At 34.8% G+C, this 22,344-nt stretch overlaps 1 protein-coding gene across 1 annotated transcript in view; it reads left to right on the plus strand.

Annotated features, from left to right (window-relative positions):
- The window catches only part of LOC120429091 (exostosin-1), a 411,287-nt gene that overhangs the window by 205,489 nt on the left and 183,454 nt on the right, over nucleotides 1-22,344 (plus strand). The window lies entirely within an intron of this gene.

A 22,344-nucleotide genomic window follows, 5' to 3' on the forward strand; every position in this document is an offset into this window, starting at 1 on the left:
TTTAGAACGAAAATTTTCATTTTAAAATTTCGTGTTTTTTCTAACTTTGCAGGGTTATTTTTTAGAGTGTAACAATGTTCTACAAAGTTGTAGGGCAGACAATTACAAAAATTTTGATATATAGACATAAGGGGTTTGCTTACATACATCACGAGTTATCGCAATTTTACGAAAAAAAGTTTTGAAAATGTTACTTTTTGCGTTTTTCTTTGTTAAGTCGTCCGTGTCTGTCGCGGTGACCATGAACGGCCATGAGCGACGACGACCAACTTTTTCAAAACTTTTTTTCGTAAAATCGCGATAACTCGTGATGTATGTAAGCAAACCCCTTATGTCTATATATCAAAATTTTTGTAATTGTCTGCCCTAGAACTTTGTAGAACATTGTTACACTCTAAAAAATAACCCTGCAAAGTTAGAAAAAACACGAAATTTTAAAATGAAAAATTTCGTTCTAAATGAAAAAATGACCCTTCTGGGGCAATGTAGCTTCAAAAAGTACATTAAATTTCCCATAAAATGACTTGTTCCACAAAATTTTACAGTCGAGTAACGGAAAATGGCAGAGTTTTTAAACTTGTTTAGTGTTTTTTTCAATGAAAAATACATTTTTTTTCGGAATTCTGAGTACGCCATCAAATCGGGCGTCTAATTTTACATAAAAGTCCCTTTGACACCAAATTTCTATCTCATCACCGTTTCAGGCTGCAAATTATTGAAAAACACCTATTTTTTCGCGTGTTCAAACATGGATGGGGTCGTACCGCCCCTCCATCACGAGATATAAAAAAACGGACCTCGGATTCGTGATCAGGGACAAAAGTTACCCCTTAAGACAAAGTTTCACGCAAATCGAAGAGGGGTCGGGACAACTGCTGTGTGAGTTGGCGGAGAATTATCCAGATTGGAATGGGTACAATCCACCCGGTATATATTTTATGTCAGAGAAATGTGTAATTTAACATCTGATAACGTGTAATTTTTCCACTTTTCTGGTGTAATGTCACCTTTTAGTCTAAATTGGGTAAAATTACAACTTCAAAGAGGTAATATTCAACCATTTTAAATTAAACCTTCCAAACTTATACATTTTGTTGCTGTGTACTATAAATATTTAACATAAAAAAAATCATCATTTTATCGTTTTGTCTACTGAGCAATTCTGTAGATTTTCGCATAACTATTTTCTGTTTTTGTAATTTAAGATTTGCATGAAACATAGTTCATCGATTTATTTTGTACAAATAAGAGTTATGAATTAAAAAAAATGAAAGAAAAAAACTTGAGTTATGATTTAAAAATAAATTTGAAATAGATGTATTTTTTGAAAAGTTTCGATAAAATACTCGATTATTTTCCAACATCATTTATTCCAAAGGTACTGTTGAGTAGTTTTTTGCAAGTTATCATAATTTTCAGGTAATTTTTATAAGAAAATTGTTACTTTATCTGTTCTAAATAAAAAATTGACCCTTCTGGGTTATTGAAGATTCGAAAAGTTGTATTATTTTTGTATTATTATTATCTAACAATGTTCTTTGTCAACTGATCATGCCTGTTATATAGCCACCTGCACCTTCTTTTATTTGGGTCATTCTCTGCCAACTCACACAGCAGTTGCCCCGAACCTCTTTGATTTGCGTGAAACCTTGGTCAGAGAGGTAATTTTGGTCTCTGATCACGAATCCGAGGTCCATTTTTCGATATCTCGTGACGGAGGGGCGGTACAACCCATTTAATTTTATGAACAAATTAATAAGACATATTTTCCAATATTTTGAAGCCAGAAATGATGATAATTTGGAAATTTTATGTTTAAGGGACTTTTATGTCAAATTGGACACCAGATTGAATAGAAATTTGTTGAACATTGTAAATATTTTATATTGAATTAATTTATATTAAAAAAGCTTAAATCAGCAATTAAATAAGAAAAAAAAACGATGAACAAGTCAAAATGCTACATCAAAAATAATCGAAATGTTTTACTTTGAACTTTTTAAGCTTGAGGAGTTGAAATCATATTGCACAAAACAAAAAGCTTAATGCGCTCAATTTAATCATTTCCCACAATTTCGCTCGAAATAAAGGAAGAAAAATCCGCAAACAAAAAAATAAAGCCCCGTCGCATTACGGAATTTCACTCACGTCGAACACGAAATCGCCCCCGGAGACCGTTGTTACTGTAGAACTCTATTATTGCTTTAATCTGATCGAAATGGGCCTACCTGACGGGGAGAGTGGCAGCGAAAACAAAAAAATAAATATCGTACAAAAAAAAAGAAAATGTGTTTGTTAACTTTCACGCCAGAGAAAAAAAATACCGGGGGAGGTTGGCCCCAGACTTATTTATGGCCATTTCGTTGACTGAATGACCGTGTGGTGCAGGCGAATAAAAGTTGAAAATCGAAATTGTTTTGCTCACCTGCCATAACAAGTTTGGTAGTGTGGAAATCCTTTTGGTTTGAAAATTTATGTTTTTTTTTGTTATGATTATTCTTTGTTCTTTGTATTAGGAAGTTAAAACCAAATACTATAACTTTACCTTAAATATTATGAATCACTGCAACACGCAATAAAGCCATTATATTTGCAAAAATAAAGAAAATTGAACAAAATTCCAATTAAATATTGCTAGACAAGTTGATTGAGTCCAAAAACCTTCCTACAAAAAGCTCAACAAATTTGATGTAAATTTTCCAATTATATTTTCACACTTGACGAGCTCCCAACACAGTCATCCTCGAGTTTGGCCCCCATAATTGCAATCCAATAAAGCGATTTAACCTTTGAACCGCACTCGTGTTCGACAGTTGGCAGCAAATTGCAACTTCAGTGGGGAAACCATTTTCATTGGATTGGCCCCTCCAGCAGCCCAGTTCGACCAATTGACTATCGTGAAAAGTTTTTGAAAAATTCACCACTTAAGAGCATGCCGCTCTCTACAATAGGGTGACCATCCCAAATTGATTAAAGTCGCCCCACCCAAACGCAAAATCAATTTCACCCCCAACTAATCTACTCCAGGCCTCATTCCAACACAATTTCGCAGATCATCCCAAAACCAGCTACCAACCCTATTTTCCCCGGGGCAATTTCAGCCAGACGACTCGAATGAAATGGCCACAACGGTTTGTCGATATGAGGAGCCACTTCTGACCGCGCGCGGCCTCTGCGACGATGACCATATGCGTGATGATAGTGAGGAGAGAGATGAGGGCCCTTTTTCCCCGAATCAGTTTTGCGGCGATGGCCTCTCACAACCCGTAAAACGCAATCCGTGAAAATCCTTTTTATTGCCTCGGTCATTTGAGGAGTCTCGGCCTGGAATGTCTGGCTGGCTGGTTGAGAGGAGGTGGAAACCAAATTTTACTAGGTTAGTTATTTTAAAAGTATTCAGGATGTGTTTTCTCAATATATAAATTTATTTTTTACCTAAATCGAACTAAGATTTTTTGAAGAACCTTTTCAAATCTATTTTGCATGTAAATTCAAACTTGCCAAAAAATAAATAAAAAATGGTTCAAATATTACCAATAAAGACCAATTCACTATAAAAACTGTATATGGATGTCATTTTTCTTTTTTTGTTTCTAGTCTAATCTGATCTACACAGTAAAAAATTGTGTAAATTAAGATGGTGTGATTTTGGAAGGTTGGATAATACCTCTTTAAAGATGTAATTCTACCTCAATTTAGACTGAAAAAGAGACATTACAACAGAAAAGTAGTAAAATTACATATTTTCAGAGGTAAAATTACATTTTTTCTGACATTCTGACGTGGGTATCCCTTCCCAGATGGAATATTACCATGATTTTTTTTACTGTGTAATCGCACTCTTATTTTCAATATTATTAATTGCAGTACATTCGAGAACACCTAAAAATGTAATACAAAAATTAAAGCGGCCAACCCTACACCGTTGTGTTCACCGCAGTGAGGATTCTGTGAACGAATCACATTTCACAGAATCAACAAGGAAGGGAGGATACTTGGACATACCGTGCTCACTTGTTTGTTTTTTTTTTATTTGGTTACAATTTTGTGGGGGGCTTTTCTGTGACTACAGAGGGCATTGACATTGTTGGTTCGTGCAAAAAAATCTCCGTGCAATTTCAAATTCGAGATTTATGATCGATTTGGTGTCTTCAGAAGAAAACTATGGGGGTAATTCTATACCAACTCACATGAAATCGGGAAAAGTTGTCCCGACCCCTCTTCGATTTGCGTGAAACTTTGTCCTGAGGGGTAACTTTTGTCCCTGATCTTGAATCCGAGGTCCTTTTTTCGATATCTCGTGACGGAGGAGCGGTGCGACCCCTTCAATTTTTGAACATGCGAAAAAAAACATGTTTTTCAGTAATTTGCAGCCTAAAAGTTTTTTTTTTTCGTAAAATCGCGATAACTCGTGATGGTTACAAGCAAACCCCTTATGTTTACATATCAAATTTTGTGTAATTGTCTGCTCTACAACTTTGTAAAACATTGTTGCACTCAAAAAAATAACCCTGCACACTTAAAAAACACGAAATTTTAAAATGATTTTTTTTTAATAAAAAAATGTTTCTTCTGGGTTAATGTCAATTCGAAAAGAACATTAAATTTCCTTTAAAATGACAGGTTTCAAAATAAAAATTCAGTTGAGCAACGGGAAATGGCAGAGTATTTAAAACTTTTTAAGTGTTTTTTTTTTCAATAAAAAATACGTTTTTCGGAAATCGGGGCAACTGCTGTATGAGGTGGCTGAGAATTACCCATGGTTTATTGTTTTGAGCAGTTCAAAAAAAGTAGTTACCTTCTTAGAAAAATTTCTAATTTTTTAATAATTTTTTTCTCATAAGAGTCATTTTTTTGTAGAACCATATTATTTAATTTTTATTCACTTATTTAATATATTTCAAGTATGTAAGTATATTGGAAGTATGGATATGACACTTCCCTTTTATCCTTTTGAAATGTAATGATGATTTGAACTTTTTTGTAGAACATTTTCAATATTTTTTAAAAAAAAATGTGTCCTTGAAATGTTGTAATTCATTCTTTACTATGGTTCTAAAGATGCGGTATTTTAGTCCCACTGAAACATATCGAAAAATAAAGTACAAAACCAGACCAAAGAAATTAAACCTTTTCTCCATTCTATCATTAGCTAATCCATACAAACCCTAAATAAAACTGACACTTTTCCCTATAAAATTTCAAATATTAATATTAAATGGAAATAAACCAAACGTGGTGAAGTTTTTTCATCACTTTGAAGAAAAATCAAAATCACGACTTACATTTCAAAGGGCGAAATAGTCATTTTAAGCCCTTTTGAATTGGTAGTCGTGGTTTTGAAATTCTGAAATATTTTTTAAAGAGATGATAAAATTTTGAAAAGGATCCATTTTCTATATTGAAAATCGGATCGACTGTTTCCAAGATATCGTCGATTGATAAATTATGTCAATTGGGTAGCAATTAGAAATATGAAACTTTCCTAATTTTCATTCGTCGTAAAGCAATATCTCAGCATCCAAAGGTTGGATCAAAAATGTCAAAGCAGTTGAAAAGAATTTTCTCAGCTATTTAAGATTATTTTCTTTAGAGACGGACGAATATGGACATTATAAAAAAAATAAAAAGGACAAATTTTCCGATAAATCTGACCTGAAAATGGATAACCAGAAAACTCCTCGATTGTAAATTCATCTTTACATCAAAAAACGACATCTGAAAAAAAATTAACGTGTTTTCAATCCTTTCAAAAATTAATATTTTTTCTAAAATTATAACCTTGATGGAAATACCTCCGTTATGGCACTTTTGGTCCACTAAAACATATAATAAAATAAAAAAAAAATCAGAGGGTTTCGAGTAATAAAATTCCGACTATGTTTCCCCGAAAAGTCCTAATCATACACCTACAATTTTGCCAAAGATTCCAAATGGATTATACATTACTTTCGGGTTTCAAAATGATTTCATAGCACTTTTGTATGGACAGCTAACAATCTATATCTATATATAAAAAATTTTCGACGGTTTTGTTCGAACGCGAATCAATTCAATACGGAGTGTCGGATCGAGGTGCTCTTTGTTGCGTTAGGTTCGTGTAAGCCCAAGGAAGGTTTATATGCTAAAAAAAAATGCCACTTTGGCCACTCTGGGACCGATTCCGGAGCATCTGCAGATTGTATAAAAAAATTTACGTAATATAAAATTTTGATCACTGAAGGCTGACTAAGCAAACAAGCTAAAAACGTCAAGAAACAAAAAAAAGTCAAGACGAAGTTTGTCGGGTTAGGCTTTTTTGTATAAAGAAACCAATGATGCAAAATGGCTCATTTGAACCTATTTATATAAAAGGCATCAATGGACAAACTTTTAACCAAATAAAAAATTTAAAATTAAATTCAATTCAATTCAATTAGTTTTTATTAGTAAATAATCAATTCACAATTTCGTAATTCTTATAACCTAATAGAGTTTTGGAGTTCCTTTCAACTATGATTTGAACTATAATTCATTTTGATGTAATTGGATATTCTAACAATGAATTTGGCAAGAGAAGGAAAAATTAAAAAAAAAACCTTCTAGATTTACTAAGCAAAAGGATAGAAATAGAAAAGCTTAAAACTAAATCACAGTATGTTTTGTCCATTGACGTCGAAAAACTTCGCTGCACAAGGCAGCTTATCCGTTGTAGATGTACTTCATCATCAGCTCACTGAGAGCTTGGAATTGTTCTGCCTTGTTCCGGCAGGCACGGAAGCGCGTGAGCATCTCTCCAGCAAGAGCGAAAAACTCGGGAAGCGTGAAGAGGTCATCTCCGGTGACGTCTGCTTGTCCCGGTGAAGTACCGCTCCCAGAAGCGGCTACTCTAGCGTACGAACCTCCCCAACCGGGAGGGAACGCTGGGTTGGTCGATGGAACCGCTCCGCCGCCAGCTGCTGCAGCGTTCGAGCTCGATGTCTTTGGAGGTTGGCGGGACGCTGGCGCTTTCTTCTTCTTGTCCTGCTCCTCGATGTACTTTTTCCGCGCGGCACAGCCACGGAAATTCGCCGTGTGGTTTCCACCACAGTTCGCACACTTGACGCGCGCTTTGTGCTGCTGGGCGTTTTCCCCCAGCTGGTCTTTCCGCGGAAGATTGCACCTTTCGGTGAAGTGGGTCTCACCGCACTTTACGCACCGGGGTGGAAGATTGCAATTTCTGGAACCGTGTCCGAATTTCTGACAGCGGTGGCATTGAGCTGCGTCGGCCGGATTCTTCGTATAGAATCGCCACGTAACAAAGAAGCCGTCCAGTGCTTTGATCCGCCGTAGGTCCTGGATTTTGACGGACCCGCGATCGAAGTAAAGGAGGTACAAGGTGTACGTACCTGTTACCGTAGTCGATTTTGAGAGCACCTTTATCTCTCGAGGCTTTACCTTGATGCCCGTCAGGTGTTCTTCCAGGTCGGAGATCGGGCGGTCCGGATATCCCTGAAGGACGATCTTCACTGGGACCTTCTCTGCAGGATCAAATGTGAAGAATTTGAAGTTTCGCAACTTCAACTTCTTCACCACCAAGTCGAAATGCAGCTTCTTGTGGGTAATCACTTGCACAGAAGTTTTGCTGATTTTGAGACAATATTGGAGTCCCTCAAGCAACTCGTCAACATCGTCAGCCAACGTATCCAAAACAAAAATTGGAGGTGGACGTCGTTCCTTCGGAGAGTTACACTTTTTCTGCTTTCCTTGCTTGCGCGCAAGTTCATCATCGTCATCGTCGTCGCTAGCACTGCTGCTGTCACTGGCGGTGTTTTTTCTACTCCACTCAGCATCTCAAATTCGTTGCTGGTGGGAACGTTGGAAGTGGTTGTTGTCGTAGTGCTGGTGGACTGCTGCTGCTGCTGCTGCTGGCCGGAAGTGCTTCCGGATGCCCGGGTCGATTGTCTCGTCCGTACTGGGGACTCACGTGGACGGTATGACACGTGTAAAAACGATGGATCGGTGACGTCACTGGGCACGCTCCCGTGCGCGATGGCGGTCGATGCGGCGTTGGTGTGTTTACCTTTCTGCACTCTGCCGGTAGATGAACTTCGCGGGTTTTTCGAGGCCGCACTCGAACTGCCACGGCCACGGCCGGCCCTTGGCATGCTGGAGCAGCAAACTCGCGGGTAAACACGGTTAATTACGGCGAAAAAATCGAAAAGTTTGAGGAGCTCCGAACAGTTGACTGTTGCTGGCTGGTGTTGCCAGTCCCGTTATGATTTAAAATTAAATAACTCAAAAATTTTGCAAAAACCTAACAATATTTTCATGCTGAAGAATTTTTTGAATTTAAATTTTGTTTTAATTTTTAAATAACTTCTGCAAAATATTTATTGGAAAAAACTACAAGTTTCAAAAGGAAATCAAATCTGAAAAAAAATATTCCACAGCATTTAACGTTTTCATAAGTAAAAGTTTTCTGAATGATCGAATTTAAAAAAATTGGGTAGTAACAATCAAAAACGTTATGCAAACCTACACCATCCACCATCTTGAACCAAACCCAATCAGAACTCCGGTGGCCATCTGCGCTGAACTACTCCGTCTGGATGTTCGGCGGGGTTCATCAACGATAGAACAGAATTTTACGTTTTTTTTCCTTGTTCACACTCTCACCCTTAACTCGGGTGGTGCGTGGGAATAAACCCAGATCATCGCGCGTTTGCTCATTCTCGGCCAGGACTCGGGATCATCATTGGGGATTTATCGGTGGACAACGACGATGGTCACAGGAAGATGATGGCCCCGGAATGTCATTTTGGGGTTATTGGTGGCGAGTTGAGTGGAGCAATAATAGTTTTTTTATGACATATCTTTTTGAGGATTTTTTGGGATTGATTTTATATGAGGTGATTACAAAAGCTTTTGTAATTATTTCGATAGACTGAATACAATTTATTTTAATCTTGATTTATTCAGGTAGAACATGCTTGCATTTGCACTACTGCATTGTATTCTATCTCTGTAAAGTTTCATCAATCTTGATTACAAATTTTCCCTCGCGTCCTTAAAACAGGTATCTCGTGTAAAAACACTATCGCACAAAATCGATCAACCGAGATGATGCTGCATAAATTTCCCCGGGTGCACCTACCTTATACTGTCGCACACACTTACACACTTTATTGATCATAAAACGATTGCATAAAAAAGCTCTCTTTCGATCCAATGGATTTCCCCCTGCTCCTATCACGACGACAACAACACTAGCAACAACCCGTGACGAGCGTAAATATTTGTGCAACTTTTATGACCATTTTCGCCTGAATCTATTCTTCTCTGCGCGTTGTCACTGCAGTGGTGTTGGTGCATCCTCTTCTTGCTCTTTTTCTTTACCTTCATCAACCATCAACCTGCTGCGTGTTCAGGGGTTCGTGCGCTATCACTTCCGGGTATGAATTCGATAGTGTTGTGAAATGTGGGGCGAGTGACAGTGTCTCTGTGTGTGTATTTGCGTGGAACTCAGCAGTAACAAAACAGGTGGAAACGCACGGCTTTTGTGAGAGTGTGAGTGTGTGGAATGCACTTTGTGGTAAACATATTGAATTTGGCTTTTAGTTTGGTGGAAATTGGCGTGAAATTTCCGGGCTGCAAATTTGTTGTCAATTTTAGACTAGATCGGTGGAAATTGATATCAGCACACTGATATGGCAAAATTTAGACTGAATGGTGTCAAAGTGATAGTTTGTTGTCGAAATTTTCACGGCATCTGAGTAGTTGTAATTTTCATAGAGCAATCTATTAAAAAGTTTTTTTTTCTTAAATTATGTTCACCAATATACTTTAAAATATTTAGATGTTAAATCATAATTTTAATCCATATGAGTAGGGCTCGTGATTTTTCACGGCAAAAAATCGAAATTACGCGACATGCCAATTACAAAACATTGAAACAAAATGTATTCTTTTAGCAAAATTATTAACAGAAAAGTGTCTAAAAAGTTAGCAGTAGTTCTTGATACAAAATAAAACCCCCTGACACAAAGTATTTATTTGAAAAAAAAGGAGTATTGGATAAATCTTGGGAAATTTTGAAGAATTTCCGTCAGTTCAATTCTAGATTTTTAATAGGTCTTACAAACAAATGTAAACGTTGAGTGTATCCCGCTTACTCCAATGAACATTGACATTTTATTAGATGGAGGCGGTGAAATAAATGAAATGAAATAAGGTGTGAAAGGGATGCACTCAATGTTTACATTTGTTTATAGGACCTAATAAAAAAAGTCAAGAATTATTCATCAAAACTAGAATCATTAAAATAAGTGCAATAAAGATTTTTTTGCTTTCCTTAGATTCAGCAATAGGAAAATTTAAGAATTTTAATAAAGTTCAGGCAAAACTTCATTAAAAGCGGTTTTTTTTTATATTTATTGATATAATACATTGCAAAATGATTAGCAAAATGATTTCAATATGTATAATTTCACTAATCAATTGAATTAAAACACATAATTTATATTTAAAATATGTAAGGGGTTACATACATGCAGAAAATCACAAAATTTTATATTACAGAATATTTTCTAAATCCACTCAAAAGATGATTATTAATCACTCTTGAATGATTCATTCAGATATTTCATGACTAAACTGAGTAAGGGACGATTTTAGCTCAAAATTGTGCCATGCGTAAAGCGGGCTGTCAAACTTTGTTGGCGTTTTGCCTTCCTCACTGAGGTAAGGCTATAATCCTGCTCTAAAAATGAACTTCGTATAAAAACGTCGTAGACCCACCTTCATGTATACATATCGACTCAGGATCGAAAACTGAACAAATGTCTGTGTGTATGTGTGTGTGTATGTGTGTGTGTATGTGTGTGTGTATGTGTGTGTGTATGTGTGTGTGTATGTATGTATGTGCCCAACAAACTAGCTCATGTTTCTCGGCACTGGCTGAACCGATTTGACCCGAACCTGTTGCATTCGACTTGGGTTAGGGTCCCATAGATCGAGTTTTATACAGATTGAAGTTTCGATAAGTAGTTCAAAAGTTATGTATAAAAATGTGTTTTCACATATATTTGGATCTCACTTAACTGTATGTAAACTATGTCCGGGTCCATCATCTGACCCATCGTTGGTTAGGTTATCAAAAGACCTTTTCAACGAGTCTAAAACATTGAAGATCTGGCAACCCTGTCTCGAGATATGGCCACTTAAGTGATATTGATGTACTTTTGTGAAGCCGGATCTCACTTAAATGTATGTAAACTATGTCCGGATCCACCATCCGACCCATTGTTGGTTAGGTTATCAAAAGACCTTTCCAACGAGTCTAAAACATTGAAGATCTGGCAACCCTGTCTCGAGATATGGCCACTTAAGTGATATTGATGTACTTTTTTGAAGCCGGATCTCACTTAAATGTATGTAAACTATGTCCGGATCCACCATCCAACCCATTGTTGGTTAGGTTATCAAAAGACCTTTCCAACGAGTCTAAAACATTGAAGATCTGGCAACCCTGTCTCGAGATATGGCCACTTAAGTGATATTGATGTACTTTTTTGAAGCCGGATCTCACTTAAATGTATGTAAACTATGTCCGGATCCACCATCCGACCCATTGTTGGTTAGGTTATCAAAAGACCTTTCCAACGAGTCCAAAACATTGACGATCTGGCAACCCTGTCTCGAGATATGGTCACTTAAGTGACATTTATGTACTTTTCTGAAGCCGGATCTCACTTAAATGTATGTAAATGTATGTCCAACGATCCCAAAACATTGAAGATCTGGCAACCCTGTCTCAAGATATGGCCACTTGAGTAATATCGATGTACTTTTTGGAAGTCGGATCTAAAAAATAGATGAAATTTGTGTACAGCCATTGTTGTGAGGAAGGCTCCAACCACATAGGTGGATTAAGTTAGTTTTTCTCTAAACCCCGAGTTGATTTACGGGTGCCACGATATCTCGAGATAGGAGCTTGGCTGAAATTGAAGGTGAAGACTCTCAAAACGTATCCCGTGTGCATGACGAAGCCCATTTTTTTTAATTTGCCTTTTAAAAAAATACAAAAATCAAAAACTAACGGTTTTTTATGAAAAACACAAAAATATTTTTATCCTTTTTTTTCCTTCGTCATGCACACGGAATCAGTTTAACGAGTCTTCACCAAAATTTTGAGCCGATTTGGTCAAGACAGTGTTGAGATATCGGGGCACCCGTTTTTTGAAACTGCTAACTTGAAATTACTATATCTTGGCAGTGATGCAATCAAATATCTTCAAATTTGTGTTGTTAGTAGGTGAAAATGTATATTTTAATGCCCTGAAAAAAGAATTTAAAAAAGATGAAGTGTGTGCTCATACTAACCCCTGACTTTTTTGCCAAAACACATGTATGTAACCCCCTTAAATGAAATTTGTTCATCGGTATTTTATATCGTCGATTAATTAATATAAATTTAAAAAAAATAAAAAAGCTATTAAAAGGCTATTAAAAGGATTAATGTTCTTTAAAATCATTTTGGAATTTTGTGGAATAAAGAAACTATCTGTATTTAGTTGAATATTCTAATGAACAAAATCTTTAAAAAAAAATTGTAGATCTGATATGAAATACTTTTTTTTGTAAACTGCTTTTAAAATGCCTGTTAAAAATGTTATAAGATGTTTGAATTAAAAAATCATAAATTACGCGGCTTCCGTGAAATCGTGAAAAATCACTAGCCCTACATTTGAGCTTAAAGAAATGACCAGTGAACAAGCATCAATATAAATTACCAATTCCTGAGATTTGTATTTATTCTGCGCTTTTGGAAAGAAATATTGCTATGGAAGAATTCTCTACGGAATCGAATGATAGCACCAAACAAGGACCCTGATTGCTTCAAAAAGACTCATACAAATATATGTAAACATCAGAAAATCTGTACCTTAGGATGACATTTTCCGATCGATCCTGTGCCTTCAGCAAAGTTGAAGGTGATGAGAACATAGTTACACAAAAAAGCTTTTAATTTTTTAAAAAATCACAGAAAAATAAAAATGCATTAAAAATACTTTTTTGTGTGATTTTGAACAATCATAATTTTGTTAAAATATTAAAAATGCAATTCGAAAAAAAAATCAAAGATGAGCAACTTTTGGTGTCTTCGGCAAAAGTTTTACTTAGAAAATTTCATGCAGATTTAATTTTTTGGCAAAAAATGGGTATTGCTTGGAACTTTTCGGAAAAAGTAGCAACAATTTAAACAAAAACAAACCGATAGTTTCTACAATCCAGACTCGATTATCTGAATCATCCGATTATCTAACGTTTCGGTTATCCGAAGTTCCATTCAACATTTAGAATTTTGCAAAAAGCCCAATTGTGCCCAAATAAGCAGTTTTTTGAATTGTTTTAATGGATTGCACTTCAGTTTCCTTAGAAATTTTTATTTTTCAAAAAGTTTCTTGCTCCCTGATTTTTTGAGCCAATTTTAAATAAGAAGGGGGGAGGTTAGTATGAGACTTAGGATCTGTGTGCAGAATAGTGGTTCGCAAAGCGGCTCAATTTAGAACTGTCAAAGCGGAACCAATTTACTGTTCGCAAAATGATGCCATGAAGTAAGAAGTATTGTAATCGAGCTATAATTTATTTTGATTTTATAATTAATTTATATTTGAGATATTCAAAGTCAACAAATCTTAAGAAGAGGGTTGAAATCAAGATTGCCAGAATTCGTCGCTAACATTTCAATAATAATTTTAAAATTTTAGCGACGGATTTTCCAAAATTATAAATAGCACCAGCCAAATAATATTGAATAATCTAACCCCGATATTATCGCAGCACATCAAAGATACATAATCTCGGAACTTTCATTCGGTTCCTCTTCTGATTCACAAAATTTCACCCACGTCTGACGCAATTTTTCGTCTCGTGGAAAACAAAAAAGACCTCTTTTGGCCGTCCATCGTTTAGTCTGCGAACAAAAAAAGCTCGAAGCACTTAATTTTTCTGCAAAAACAGAACAGAACAGCTTGAACATAACCTTCTACTTTGTTTATGTTTACAGCTGTGGTGCAGTTGTAGTAGTGAGGAGCAGTAGGGAGCATTCGAAAATCACGTTACGAATTCTGTCTTTTCAGCACCCAGCTTAGGATAGTAAAATCACGAATATAAACTTTTTTTGTTTTTTTTTTTCTTTCTTTTAACATTAAATTTCAGTTCTGCTACCCCAGTTCAGTCAAATTTGAATAGTTAATTGGCTTGTAAATTACAAAATGCATTTTTCAATATCATCGCCATTTTGGCCGCCATTATGGATTTAAAAAAAATATATCACTTTAGTGCAGTTTAGTGTTGAAAATCTAAAATCGAAAATCGAATCGAAATTTTTTAAACATTAACATCATCTTGAAAAACTGCTTGGCTTACTACTAAAAAGTTGCGATTTCATTTCCTTAGAAGATGTAGGGTAATTCTCCGCCAACTCACACAGCAGTTGCCCCGACCTCTCTTAGATTTGCGTGAAACTTTGTCCTAAGGGGTAATTTTTGTCCCTGATCACGAATCCGAGATCCGTTTTTTGATATCTCGTGACGGAGGGGCGGTACGACCCCTTCCATTTTTGAACATGCGAAAAAAGAGGTGTTTTTCAATAATTTGCAGCCTGAAACGGTGATGAGATAGAAATGTGGTGTCAAAGGGACTTTTATGTAAAATTAGACGCCCGATTTGATGGCGTACTCAGAATTCCGAAAAAAACGTATTTTTCATCGAAAAAAACACTAAAAATGTTTTGAAAATTCTCCCATTTTCCGTTACTCGATTGTAAAATTTTTTGGAACATGTCATTTTATGGGAAATTTAATGTTCCATTCGAATCTACATTGACCCAGAAGGGTCATTTTTTCATTTAGAACAAAAATTTTCATTTTAAAATTTCGTGTTTTTTCTAATTTTGCAGGGTTTTTTTTTAAGTGTAACAATGTTCTACAAAGTTGTAGAGCAGACAATTACAAAAATTTTGATATATAGACATAAGGGGTTTGCTTATAAACAACACGAGTTAACGCGATTTTACGAAAACAAGTTTTGAAAAAGTTGGTCGTCATCGATCATGGCCGTTCATGGTCACCCGCGACAGACACGGACGACGAAACAAAGAGAAACGCAAAAAGTAACTTTTTCAAAACTTGTTTTCGTAAAATCGCGTTAACTCGTGTTGTTTATAAGCAAACCCCTTATGTCTATATATCAAAATTTTTGTAATTGTCTGCTCTACAACTTTGTAGAACATTGTTACACTTAAAAAAAAACCCTGCAAAGTTAGAAAAAACACGAAATTTTAAAATGAAAATTTTTGTTCTAAATGAAAAAATGACCCTTCTGGGTCAATGTAGATTCGAATGGAACATTAAATTTCCCATAAAATGACATGTTCCAAAAATTTTTACAATCGAGTAACGGAAAATGGGAGAATTTTCAAAACATTTTTAGTGTTTTTTTCGATGAAAAATACGTTTTATCGGAATTCTGAGTACGCTATCAAATTGGGCGTCTAATTTTACATAAAAGTCCCTTTGACACCAAATTTCTATCTCATCACCGTTTCAGGCTGCAAATAATTGAAAAACACCTCTTTTTACGCATGTTCAAAAATGGAAGGGGTCGTACCGCCCCTCCGTCACGAGATATCAAAAAACGGACCTCGGATTCGTGATCAGGGACAAAAGTTACCCCTTAGGACAAAGTTTCACGCAAATCGAAAAGGGGTCGGGGCAACTTTTCCCGATTTCGTGTGAATTGGTAGAGAATTACCCTATAGGATTTTCCCTTTTTTGAGTTAACAGTTTAACTTTTTTTTTAGCGCGACTTTTTTTTCTGTATTTTATCAATCAATTTAAAAATTATTGCTGAAGGAACCATATCGATTGAAAATTCCTTTTTTACGATATATTTTTAGATTTTTGATTTTTTTCATACCATTTTTGTATGGACGAATCAATTGTGTAAAATGCTTTTTTTGGTCAATCCCTCCAAATTTTCTAACAGTTAGACCGTTGTAAACTCCTCCTCCTCCTTATTTAAAATCGGCCCGAAACATCGTGGAGCAAATAAAATCCATTTCTGGTTTTTCTTTTGATAAAATGATATTGATAATAACATTTTTTTAGAAAACCAGTTTGCATTCTAAAAGTTATAATGGCTTTATGTTCTAATTTATATTCATTTTATAGCAATCTTTGATTTATTTATTCCTTTGAATCAAAGGTTTTGATAATAGATGACAAAAAATAAATTTCTCAATAAACACGTTCTTAAAATAAGACAGTGACAAGTCCTGCGATAACAAAATGAAGAAAAAAAGAAAACATAAAATACCATATCTACGAACATCAAATGCCCCCACAGGAGTTCAAAAGAAATAAACACCAGACCATGACAGACAACCCGGAGGGGGTGGCGATAACAATTACTGCCAACTGCTCTGAAGACTTTATGGGGACGACGATATGCACGCCATCTGAAGTTTTCGCACGGTTCCTAATTTTTACGGCCTTACGCCCGGCGATAGTGATTCTTTTTATTGTATGGCCATTTCGAGTCACAGGAGAACGTGTTGACGATTGACGGCCGTAAAGTAGACAAAAACCGGGGAAGTAGAAAAGCCCTAAATACACATCAAGAACGCACTGAATTTAGTAGGGTGCAATGAATTTTCTGACGGGGGAGGGGGGTTTTCAGTACAACCTCCAAAGGAGACGGGTTTGCTCGCTCACTCTGTTGTTTTCTGTTTATATTTGCGGCGAGGGACTTCACTAAACTGCATTCATGCTGCTGCTGCTGAACTGCTCTAAACTCAACTTTAATTTAGTTCTCTGCGGTAGCAACAGATGTTGTTTGCCGAGTTTGGCACTTTGGACAGGGGGCGCTAGAACTGTCCCCGGGGTCGAAATTTCGGTGGACACTGTGTTGTTTTAGTTCTAAATTTGGAATAATTACTCTAAACAAATATTATTTTGAAAAAATCAGTAGGACAAGTTGGTGTTTTGAATTCTTTGATTTTTCTTCTAAATATTTTTTGTCAATTTTTAGGTCTGTCTTAATTTCGTATCACAGTGCAACTCAACTCATTCTCACCAATTCGAGCCTGCATTTGACGGGTTCTTTCTCACCCCGTGATCCCCTCCCACTCAACACTCATTCTCCCCTCGTCACAAGTTGCTTCCGTTGAAAGTTTATTTCCCGCAGCAATTCAAAATTGCTGCATCGGGGGGCCACACAAACCGACAACCCTGGAGAGGATGCAACTGTGGAAAACCAAACACCTCATCGCCACCCCCTCCCTCCCTCCTCCACCACCAAATCAACCGATTCTCTCTGTTGACATCCAAATTTCGAGTGACAGCTAGTTTTCCTTTTAGTTTGGATCGCACGCAAATGGCATCACCCTCGCACTCATACACAAACACGTTGTGGGTGAGGGAAAAGCGCACACACACACAGTCACATACAATGAGCGAAAAGTTTTCACCTAGCCCGCAAATTGAATTTGACATGGACGTGAAATTCACACAGGAATTTTGCCGGGCACGAAATGGAAGAGTTGTTTGTTTCTCGGGAAATGGGGGAGTCATAGATTGTGGGATAATTTTACGAATTTTGGAGTTTTTTAATAGATATTTCAATTCAAATAAAAAAAATAAAAGTAAATTTTTAAAATTTTAGGGTTTGACATGATAGGAATTACTCAAACTTAACTAAAAAAAACTAAAACTTAACTAAAAAAAACTTAACTTAACTAAAAAAATAACAACCACCTGAAAAAAAAATTATTAGGCTGTCACCATTTCAAGATAACAGATTCAAAAAGTGAGAAGATTCAAGTAGTATAAACTGTCATAGTCAATAGTCTGAAATAATTTGATTTTTTTTTATAAACAAAAAAATAGAATTTTTCCCTTCAAACATAAACATAATATTGAAAAACATTTTCCAAAATATTTAAAAAGTTCAATTTTCGTTAAAAATACTAAGAGTGATAAGAAAATATCAAAACTCAATCAATTATTACTTGTTTAATTTCAGTGATTTGATTATTTGAAATATGTACTAAAAAAAATCACGGAAAATTAAGAAATTCTTCACGAGAATATTCCTGTATATCTATAATAAATATTTGTTTAAGCAAATATTTCTAAGAAAAGCCATGTTTTTATCGTGTTTTCATTATATTCTATAAACAGGATTTTGTTAAAAATGAATTGTAGTGAAAACTAAAGTTTTCTTAGAATTTAAAAGTTCAAATCAAGGTGTTAAATTACTCAATTTTATTTTAAAATATATATATTCAATCTATCTCCACACACTTAAACATATATTAGAGGAAATACATTATTTGCAAGATGAAAACATCCAAAAAATTAAGAAATAAAACAATAATTTTAATAACTGCTAAGAATGTTTCAACCCATCCAGATACTTTTTTTTTGTAAAACTTTTGATTTAAAAGTAAAATAAATAAGAATGTTAAACTTAATTTAAACAATTGAATTCAAGGAACGTTTTTTTTCTAAACATGTGAGATTTAACTGAGATTTTTTTTTAAATACGATGATTGTTTCCTGAAAAAAATGAAAAAAAATTGAACAAATTAGGGTTAACCTGTTTAGGAGAGAATTTTATCAAAAAAATCCTCATTACAGATCATGAGTTATTTTTATCAAATAAAAAATACCTTCAATTATTCCTATTGAAATAACATGAAATAACACTAAATTGATACTCTTAAAATTTATACCAAACTAAAGTATTTGGAAATTTTCTTCAAAATCTGTAGACTATATTTTCTACACAGTACAAAAAGATCAATTTTTGAAAGTTGAAAAGTTTAATGGTTGGTCTTTCCCCAAGTAATTTTACCTTAATTAATGTAGAATTAGTAAAATTGAACATAAAAAGAATTAAATTCACGTATTTTTGGAGGAAATATTACACATTTTTCAAATTCAAAATCTGTCCAAACTTTTTTCATTTTGTATTTTTTTTACAATTTATCTATTGATAAATTTGGAATCTGTCTACATTGAACTAAGATTTTTTTTAAAAAAGAAGCTTCAAATCATTCATTATTTTCGTCAGGGTTTGTTCATTTTTTGTTTTATAATAAAAATCAGATTTTAAATTTAATATGAACATTTTTATGTAAATAATGATGAAAAAGTTCAAACAAAGCATAAAAGTTATACTTTTAAAAAAATATAATACAATATTCATATTTTCAATTCAGTTTTTATAAATTTTATGTTTATTTAAAGGTATGCATTTTGACAAAACGAAAAGTCAAAGTTTTATTTTTACAAGTTTTTTTAATTCATTAAATAAAAATCCAGATCCAGATCCCTTATTGTTTTTTTTTTATAAATAAGGATAACGCAATTCTTATTGAAAGTTTTCGTTTCCCACCAACTTCTTTTCAAAATGAATTTAAGCATTAGCATTAGCATTAGCATTTGGAGGACGCCCCACCACCGGAAGGCTCCACAACGCTTATCCCACTGTTTGGTGTGGTTGTATTAGACCCTCATCCGGAACAATAATCCAACACAGGAGATACCATGTCTTCATCTTTTGATGAGTGTGTAATACAACCCAGGGCATAAGGGGGTCCAGGCCGGGTCCAAGCTATCCTCAGGGATGGGGAGGATCGTTAGTAAACACCTATCTAAAGTGCGCAAGGACCCCTACGTCACCTTAGTGGTATAGATGTTTGTAGGGAGGTTTTGGACTCAATGTTAGTGGGAGAGGTAGAACCCTAGGATACACCTCGAAAGGCATTGCGGGTTGGTTGCAACAGTATTCCTAATTCCAGTCTAGGCTCACCAAGTCGCCATGGCCTAGTGGTTAGCATTTTTGCTTACCAATCCAAAGGACGGGGGTTCGAACCCCGCCTCCAGCAACTTTGATTTTTCGTTCATATTCAGCATTTCAAGTATTTCTATGTCCTTAACTTTCTCGATGGGAGCAGATGGGAATCGAACCCAGAACCATTCGCTTGCTAAGCGAACACCGTAACCAGTAAGCCACGGCCGCTCCTCCCTTTTCAAAATGAATTTAATCCCAAAAAATGAAAAATAATTCATAAAAATTTATTTTTTTTGAAAAAAACTACAAAATTGATAGTAATTTATTTATATTACATTGTAAAAATTCTATTTATGCATTTTAAATTATTTTTTTTTATTTTGAATTTTCAGACCACAAAACGGGAACAGGTTAAACCTTAAGATTTTTTTTAAATTTAATTAATTTTTAGGAAAGTTGTGACAGTTGCATAACTGTGATCATGTGTATAAACCATGTTGTAATATCATTTGCTTTAAAATTTCTTGTTAAGCTTAAAATTTGAAATGTGCTTTAAATTTTTTTGATCCTTTTTTGACCTCGCTCTGAGATGAGGAATATTTTTTAAATACCGTAAACCAGGGTGACTTTAATAGGATTTCAATTTGCTTTTGGAATATTTTCCAACAGGTAAGGTTTTTATCAAGATTATTATTTTTAAAACATGTACTGGGGTAACCCATACAAAGTCCATGCACTATTTTGGAAAAAAAAGTTTTTTCAATAGTGTTCAGGAAAATAGTTACGTTAAAAATTCATAGTTTAAATTCCGGGGTGACTTTGAAAGTCATAGTTTTTCTTGTTAAAATCATATTAAAGATGTTCAAACTTCATTTGTACGTTAAATGTACCAACCCTAAAGCAGGTGATATAGTTTTTAAGGAAAAAAAAATCAATGTTTATATTTAGTTAATTAAGTTTATAAGCTTTTTGACAAAATACATTTAAATTTTAGGTAAAATTGTTAAAAAGTCGGAATTTTTGCTGAAATTTGTTAAAACTAGTTTTGTTTATAAAATTATCGACTAATATTGCATTTTTAACGGAATTCGAAGCATGAATCACAAGTTTTCACATTTTACATGGAATTTGTTCAACTGGAATTGCCTATTAATTTGGAGATTTTTTTTAAATGTGTTCCAAAAACAAATATTATTTATTATTTACAAACTTTTTTAACCTTCTCCTAGTGGTGTCCAAAGAATCCGAAATTGCATTCCGTTTTCCGATTCAAAATCATGTTCATTGAGAAAATCATGACACTTTGAGAAGTTTAAAATAGTGAATTTCATCAACATTTTCTTAACTATAATTAACTAACTTTTTAAACTTTTTAAAATGTTATGAAAAGTTCTTCTTATGGTACTTTGAACACTTCTCTACCACGGTCAGTTTGATTCTAAACCATTTCGTACGTCTTTAATTGTACTCTTCATTTTGCGCAAACCTATCAAAGTCACCCCGGCTATCAAAGTCACCCCGTTTTACGGTACTAATTTTTTAAGTTCTATCCTAATCTATGAAATATCCCTGTAGGTCAACTCTCAGACAAATTAATCTATGTCAAAAACAAAGACATAAAACGCTGTTATAGCATAAAAAATTCACAAAAACTTAACTTTAAAAATATTTCAAAACAATCAAATATTTCTATGGGCTTTTTATCTTGAAGAAAACTATGGAACTGTACTCTTTATCATTAACGTTATCCAAATATTTTCAAATAGTTCCAAATGTTCTGAGAAATGAAAAACCAAATCCATATTTAATAGCATTAATATTTATAATAAAATGTTAAAATTTTGGTTTAAATTTTGTCTTTACTGATTCTGTGAAAACCATTTTTTCTATTGCTAAGTCTCATTTCCTATGACAAAAGTTTCAATGGTTCGAACACAGTTAGTGACACCCGGGAATTGCTTTCGTTCCACTTCCTGTTGTATATGAAGTGTTGTGACTGCAGCAGTGTCTGATAGTGCCATTTACGCCGATGGGATAACTTCGAGTGACAGGTTTTGGGGTGAGGAAAAAAAACTTTTATTCCAGTAATCGTGAGAAAATTTGCGATTGTTACCGAGCCAGAGGATGGACCTGCCGGTTTTTCGTACGAAGTAATCGATCCAATCAATAAAGTTTCATTTAATACTGGGTCTCAAAACTTATTCAATTCCATCGCACTTTATGAAATCCATGCTGATTTTGGGGTGTAATTCCCCCGGAGGCTTCCAGGTTCTCTTTCCGGTACTTCTTGATTACTTGGTCAAATGGCCATCCACACTGGCAGCAGCTCATCCGGCCACATCATCAATAACCATCATTTCTGGGAACAAGGGATCATTTGCTTTCTCTGCCGGAAATCCGATAAACTTGCTTCCTTTTTGGGGGAGAAACCGAACTTCTGCGGCCACTTCTAATCTGATCTAGACGCCAGGAACCCGAGAAATGATTGTGTGCAAGTAATTTCCGATTCAGTGATTTCAT

This window comes from Culex pipiens, chromosome 2 (genome assembly GCF_016801865.2).
Source record: "Culex pipiens pallens isolate TS chromosome 2, TS_CPP_V2, whole genome shotgun sequence".
Lineage (NCBI taxonomy): Eukaryota > Metazoa > Arthropoda > Insecta > Diptera > Culicidae > Culex > Culex pipiens.